Genomic DNA, 7,916 nt, shown 5'->3' on the forward strand with positions numbered 1-7,916 from the left:
CCGCCACCTCCTCCCCGGCCCCCGCCCCGTCCAGCTGTGCTCCCGCAGAAAGGGCGAGGGTGGGGTGTCCCGTTCTCAGACGCCGGCTGTTGGCTGTGGGGTGGGGCCCCGGCCCTCTGCAGCGTGGCACCCAGCCCTGGGAGGGTCCCCCGGGGCACACGGGACTAGGCCGAGCCATCGAGAAGTCCTTCCTTCTCCTGGTCTGCCTCTGCTAAGGCTAATTATAAACTGGATCTGGGGGAGTTATCTGGCTGCGAAATGACTGCAACTTGGTACCAAGTCTCCGGCTTTGTCAGTCTCTCCTTTCAGAGGTTACGGTGGAGAGTCTGCCTTCCCTCTTTCAGGTTTCTAATCTTCGGCAGGATTCCTTGTCTGGATTCCCAAGCTGTACCCTGAGCCTATACCCTGATAACCGTCAGCGAGCCAACCCCATCCTTCTTGACCGTGCTGCCCATTTACTGATCCTCTCTTACAGCCACTCTCTTCCTCACTCCTCACTCCTCTCCCACCAGGAGCCTAGCGCGCCTTCAGGACCTTTCATTGAGTTTGGGCTGTGGGTAAGCTTCGTCCACACGCCGGTCAGCAGCCCCTCCAGTATGGACTTTAATGCTGGCCCTCCACACTCACTCTCTACCCTCCCTTGCCTCTCATCCACCTCTCAACCTCTCAACCCGGAGAAGAAGAGATGAAGCGTTGGCCCTGGCCACTGGGTGGGAGGCCGAGGTCCTGAGAACCGAAATGCTGAGGCTCTCTGTACTCCAAGGCTTCGGTGAACCCGGTTTGGGAAGCCTGGGCTACAGGCTCCTCCTTGGCCTCCCGGCATCCCTGACTGATGAAGTAGTGTGGGCTAGGCCATGTCCTCCTGCCCCTTCTGTCATCGCTGAAGGAACAGCTTTAGTGCCTATGCTGCCTCAAAGCAAAAGTGGTTGAGGTCCTTGGGAATCTTTCTCTTTTCCTGCCCCCACCTCTCCATTTTGTTGTTTTGCTACAAGAAAGAATTTCTGAATAAGTTAACTCTTCAATAGCTGATAGAAACCAAAGGAGCTGATTTTTCCGGAACTGGTTGCTTTTTCTAAACTTAAATGAACAAAGGAAACTTAATAGAAGTAAGAGGGAATAGCTAAAATCTACAAAATTAATTTTATTGTAATTAAAGATACTGACCTGGGAGACAAGTTTGGGATTTGAGTTTGTGGGTATCTGGTCGGTTCTAGAAGGTGTTTACAAGAGGAGATGCAGGTTCAGGTTTGCTTTTAACTAGGCAGTGGTGTTTGAAGTTTGTGTTACAATGAGCTGAGGTTGAATTGTACATTCTAAAAACATTTTGACCCTTTCCCAGTATAATGCTGCTGTAGAATTAACCAAAAACCTTAAAAGTGGAAATATATCACTTTTATCAAGAAAGAAAAATTTCAACACTACATTGCCAAATTGTTCTCTGGATTAATTAGGTGAGTGAGTTATCTATTTTTTTGCTACTGTGCTGAACTGATTTTGTAGAAGATTATTTGTGTATCTGCCCTATGTGGCTAAAAGTCAGAGATTAATTCTGAACAGAATGGCTCAGGTGTGTAATAAAACTGATTTATGACAGCAGCTCACACCATGTAACCCAGGGTGATATTCTGGTAACGTTTCAGGGGTCAAATCGGCCAACTCATGGGATTTCCAGGGGTCACTCAAGATCTTCAGTGTTTAATTGTGGGTGTGGTGGTGGTTGTTAAAAAGTTTAAATTGTAAGACATTTTAAAAGTGTGATTATTATTTCTCTTTTAGCAAAAAAAGTCTTCAGTTAGTTTTTGAAAATTAGGGAAATAGAAGTTACACTATACAAACAGAGAAGAGAAACATCTCTATTAAGCCAGAAGAGTATACTGGGTTAAAAAGCATTCCTGGTAACTGATGCAGACACCAAATGCTGCTGGGCTCCCTCCCTGCTGATGTGGCAGGGAGTGAAACAGGCAGAAGTCAGCATTTGGGGAAGGCTGTGGATCTGGAGGCAACCATGAAAATGGAGAAAAGGAGGGGAATTTCCCTCCCTCCCTCCCTCCCTCCCTTTCTCTCTCTCTCTCTCTCTCTCTCTCTCTCTCTCCCCTTTTTTTTGTGGGAGTCAGGTTCCAATTCCAGCAGTTTTTGTGTGGAATATCAGCACTCTCTGTTTGTTACTTTTGGGGGAAGATACTTCACTAGGTGTTTGTTTTAAAGGAGGAATTCATTACTGCTTACATTGAGATCTGTTAATTATTTTCTGCTTGCAAATAGCAAGTTGTTTTTGTGTGGATGGGAGTGGGGTTCAGAGTACTTGGAGAACTGACTTAAAGCCTGAACTGAACAGATTGTTTATGGCCTGGATGGTACGTGGTGGTGCAGAAAATGAGTAGGAAGAAAAAGGGGTTGGGGTGGGGTGGTGTCTGGGTTGGGCATGGAGGGGTGGAGAAAGGGAGGCAGAGGCTACTGAAGATTCTACCACTTCACTACTAGACAGCTAGAGCTTAGGTTCATTTTCCAATGAGAGTAAAAGTGATCTCTTTAATTTCCACCAATGCACAGACTATAGGCTGGACAACACCCTCAAATATGGAAAGCAAATGGTTGAATCTGACTGATTCAAGTATGCAGAGCAGTTTGAGCAGGCTGCTGTCTTAAACTTACACTCTTTTCTTCAACTAAATTTATACAGCTGACTGATGCAGCTTCTTTTAAACATTTATTGAGAACACTCTCTGAGGTTCCTCTCAGTGAAAAGCACAGGTACTATGGTTTTGTTTGAATTCTGGTTTTAGTTAGGTGGTATGTCAGACAACTGCTAAGCCACTTGCTGATAACTAAGATGATAGATGAAAAGGTTTGAGGACTTTGATTTGTTTGGAGACTCTTGCTATACATTATATCCTGGTGGAAGGTGCCATCCATTGAATTGTGGGTCATTTGAAGAGGGGGTGAGGGAGCACAGAATAAAGAGGTCAAAACATATTTAGCTTGGGGTTATTAAGGACTATCAAAGAGCACAAGTCTCATGAGTAATATTTAGGTCTGAAATATACAATTTATATTTGGTATCATGGGAATGGATGAAATCTCCAGGTTGTGTGTATATATATATAGTGTGTGTATATATATATTGAAATGGGAAAATAATAAAAACCTAGGGTAGAACCCTGAAGAACACCAGCATGCAAAGGATGGAGAGAGTAGGAAAAAGCATCAGGATGACTGAGATAATTGCATAATGCCAGAGAAATAATAACAGTTTAAGGCAGCAATAGTGTGTGTTTAGCATACAAGACGATCCTGGGTTCCATCCCCAGCACCACACACACACACACATAGACACACACACACACACACACACACACACACACACACACATCTCTTGCATACTGTTTTATTTATGGAGCATACTGTTACGTGGAAATAAATTGTGAAATGATCAAACTTAGTTGACATATTCATCACCTCTAACATTTATCATTTCTTTGGGTGAGGCTTTAAAAAATTCTCCTTTTGTTATGTTGACGTATACATCGTTGACACTAACGAACACGTTATGCAATAGATGACTAGAACTTATGTCTCCTGACTGTCCTTGACCAACATTTTCCTTTCTCCTGCATTCCCCACTTCCTACTTCTTTTCATTTTCATTCCTTCTAGAGATGGGTGCTGAACATTCTAAGTGGCTATTAATTTTTCTTTACTTATGGTATTTGTAACATTCTTATCTTTTTGGTTGATCCAAACTCTATTTAAAATTATTCTGATATCATAACGTTCATAGTGGGAAATGCTGTATGTGCTGTGTACATCCATTCACTGTCCGAGAAAGCTGAGAAGAGGATTTGTGAATTGTGGGAGAGAGAGGAGCCTGGGGAGGTGAAAGTGAAAGGTTCAAGGTTTGATATGTGTACGTTCTAAATGCATTGATCAGGTGTTATGCACTAATACAAAAAAAAATGACAAAGAAAAAAGAACACTGGTTGTGTTTGGACTGATAGAGACTGGTGCTATTGAATTCTGAGCTGTAGCCTCAGTTCCTCTACAGACCAATTAACTCCTCCTTGTTACCTTGCCTTGGAGCTCACCACTTAGTAGGTCTGAAGTGTAAATCCTTTGGTAATTAATAAGATCAGGCGAGGAAAGAAAGATTCATAGTTGACTGTAAAACTCATTCCAGAAATAGGCCCAGATGATAGCATGTTATTTATATATCAATATTATAGACTTATTCATTTATTCTCAATAGTTTCTACATCACATTTTGGTAATTGGGAAAAAATAGTACTTCAGAGCCTTAAAAATGAGCTTCCCTTTTGAAGAGATTAAGAAAAAAAATTCGTAGTGAGAACTTCAGAATGAGCACAACACTGAATTAAGATGGTTAGAAAGCGTCATTGGTCACACCTGTGAGTTCCTGTGGGTTTTTCTGACATGGACTTCATTTTACAACTGTAGCGATTTATGCACACCTGCAGACACAATCCTGCCCAGACTCTGGGAAGAAACTTTGTCCTTGTATAATGGATTTAAGAAACTCTAGTTCTAGCATTTTCTAAGTGTTGTTCATTGTTTTTGAGTCTGTAGTTCTGTTCTTCTGTCCAAGCACGGTATTGTATTTTTGAAGCCCAGGCTAAATTATATGACCATTTTTGCAACATATCTTCTCCTTCATCTTCTTTAAGTTGACTCCCACTTTCAGTAAAACCAATCACTCCATTAATTTGTTTGTTCATTTTGTCAATGAACCTACTACTATCCATTGCTCTTGCAGACCTGCTTATCTGCCTTGCCAACAAGACTTCCCCAGGACTCTGTATTCCAGCATATGCTGGCTGAGACACTTCTCCCGCAGGAGCTCTCTGACTGTAGTCTGGCTTACTGTCCCAGTGCTCCCCTTGCTTCTAACTTCCAGCTGTTGCCTGCAGCTTGGTTTATTTCTTTCATGCTTGCCTCCAATCTCTACTTTTCTTTTAGAATCTCCATTTGAGGGAAGAGGAGAAGTTTTGGCATCCCCCTTTGCTGTATCTTGTTCAAATTGTGTGTTCAACAAACAATGATGACATTCTTGTTATATGCCAGGTGTAGATGTGGAAATAGAAGGCTAAGAAAGAGGTTCTTATCTCAGGAAACTGTTGCATATATAGAGTAGATTCTTCCCAATTTCGTGGGGCTAAGGAGAATTTTTTTGCAGTTGGAGGTACTTAAGATTTTAGGGGGAAAATAAAGGTATGAAGGAAATACAAACCCTTATAAAATCTTCCTGCAGCATCTCTAAAATAGAAGCATTAAGATAGAATGTGATAGAAAGATTGTATTAGTGATGTTTTTACACATCCTAAATCACCAATAATGGTACGATACAATTGCTTTCCATTTATTATCTTTTGCTCAAGAGTAATATCTCAGGGTCTTTCTCAGATGCCATTTCAATGAAATACCCATAATTTGCTTTGCTTTGCTGAGGATAATATGCATATGAGAAGATCTTTCCCTGTATCTTGCTCTCTATCCAAATGTGCAGTGCCTTTCTGATTTTGTGATTTGGAATTGTTGACTTCTGCACCCCTGGTATCAGAGACAACACCCTAGCACACATACCATCCAGCTCCTCTTATACAAACATCTCTTCCTCCTTCCGTGCAGCTGCAGGAGCACCATTTTAAGGTCCTGGTTTACTTTTCCTCAAAATTCCCTTATTTCCTAAAGCCTCAAGGCAGAACCCTTGTTATTGGCATTACTTCTTCTTTGCTCTACTTTTTTATTCCCAACATCCAATGTCCTCTTTTTCTAATTATCTCCAATAGAAGTAACTCATAATTCTCCTATTCTGGGTCTGAAATTCTTGTGGTTAGGAAAAAGCACCCACAACTCAATTTATATCTACTGAAATTTCTTGTTGACTAAAATTTGAATTAAATTATTTTTTTATGAAACCTGAGAAACAAATGCATTAGCTTGTTAAAGCAAAGATACTTTGCATTTATGCAATGAACAATGCAGTAACGACGTCCAACTTGTACTAACAAGGTTCATTGCAGGAGGCTGACAGAGCAAAAAGTAACTTGTCTGGCTTGGAAAATCTGAGGAGGATTCCAGGAGAAGGGACCAGTGGAGTTGAATTTTAGAGAAACTCACTATGCAGAAAGGAGAAAGCTTTTGGAAGGCTGTACAGTATGTGTAGGAGAGGTGACCTTTGTCATAACTTGTGCTTAAATAATTAAATTTATAACAATCTTCTTTTAGGACAGTTGTTCTCAGCCTAAGGTAATTTTGTGCCCTGCAGGACATTTGGTAGTGCTTGGAGACACTTTTGACAGTTGTGGCCAGGATAAGGGATGTGTGCTACTGGTAATTAGTGGATAGAGCCCCTGGATGCTTCTAAAAATCCTGCAATATACAGGACAGGCCCCATAACAAAGAACTGTCTACCTCAAATGCCAATATTACAGCTCCCCTATAAGGAAAGTCTCACAAGGACTGCCATTCACCACTATGTCTGCAGAAGCTAGAGTGGCTGGACTCAGAGCTGGTACTCATTTAACAATTGTTGAGGGAGTGGGTGTGCGAAGGAGAAGACACATTTAGGGAAGAGAACTATATATTCGGAGCTAGTAGTTGGGATCTCAAGAACATTTGGAAGTCTGTTGGTATGCCATAAATCATGAAGGACATTTTGTGAAATATCAAAAATCTCTTAATATAGAATCCCTAGCTGACCACTGGAGGGTTTTGGCAGGAGAGTGATACTAACTCATGTATGTTTTAGTAAGATGACCAAGCAGCAGTGGAAGACTCAAGAGACCAGGCAGTCACTTACAAGATGTGGACGTATAAGAGATACTTAGGAGTTAGAAGTGATGGTCCATAGCTGTCAGTTAAATATGGAAGATGAGGATGAGATCTATTGCTTGGATACTGGTATCATTACTTGGGATAAAAAACAAGACAAGAAGGATTTGTGTGTGTGTGTGTGTGTGTGTGTGTATGAGTTTGCCCTTGAACATTTATTAAAGCGCAGGTTAGACTGTTATACTCAGCAGTCTTTTGATTAACCCCTTACCAGAGGATATTAAGATAATTCCAGTGCTTAAAAAGTTGCCATGTTCATAACAACACTATTCATAATAGAGAAACACTGGAAACAATCCAAATATCCAACAGGTGAATGGATAAACAAAATATGGTATATCCATGTGATGAAATTTTATCCAGCTATAAAAAGGAATGAAGAAAATACAAGATACAACATAGTTCAACTTTAAAAATATGTTAAGTGAATGCAGCTAGACAGTGTGTCTTATTCCGCTTATATGAAATATCCAAAATTGGTAAATCCATAGATACAGAATACATGTTAGAGGTGCCCAGGAGTTCGAGGGAAAGGACAATGGAGAATAACTATTTAATGCATACAAGGGAGGTCTCTTTTGAAGATATTATAAAGGGCTGACCTAGAAAGTGTATGGTTGAACAGAACTGTGAATGTACTAAACGCCAATGAATTTTGCATATCAACATGGCTAATTGACTTAATGGTGGTGAATTCTCATGGTTTATGTTAGGAAAATTTCAACTGACTTTTTTAAAAAAGAAGACATAGTATTATGAAAAAGGCCGGTAAAAAAATGACAAATGAAAGGGATCCATCTATAACTGTCTGTAGTAATACACAATGTTCTTCAAGTTAAAAAAAAAAAGTGGCCTGGACAAAGCCTTAGCAACAATGAAAGCCCATAGTAAGAGCAGGGAGAAAACAGGGATTTAAGAGACCATTAGCTCTATTTTTACAGTCCTGATTGCTACACTTCGTGTGAGGCTTAATGGAGTTATTCCAGCGACATAAGTGGTTCCATCAATGTCTTGTGACTAGTCAATGGCAGAGGTCTGAAGTAGAGGACTTCACCAGTTCTCGAAAATTCA

This window comes from Fukomys damarensis, unplaced genomic scaffold, assembly GCF_012274545.1.
Source record: "Fukomys damarensis isolate Sample0158 unplaced genomic scaffold, DMR_v1.0_HiC HiC_scaffold_4, whole genome shotgun sequence".
NCBI lineage: Eukaryota > Metazoa > Chordata > Mammalia > Rodentia > Bathyergidae > Fukomys > Fukomys damarensis.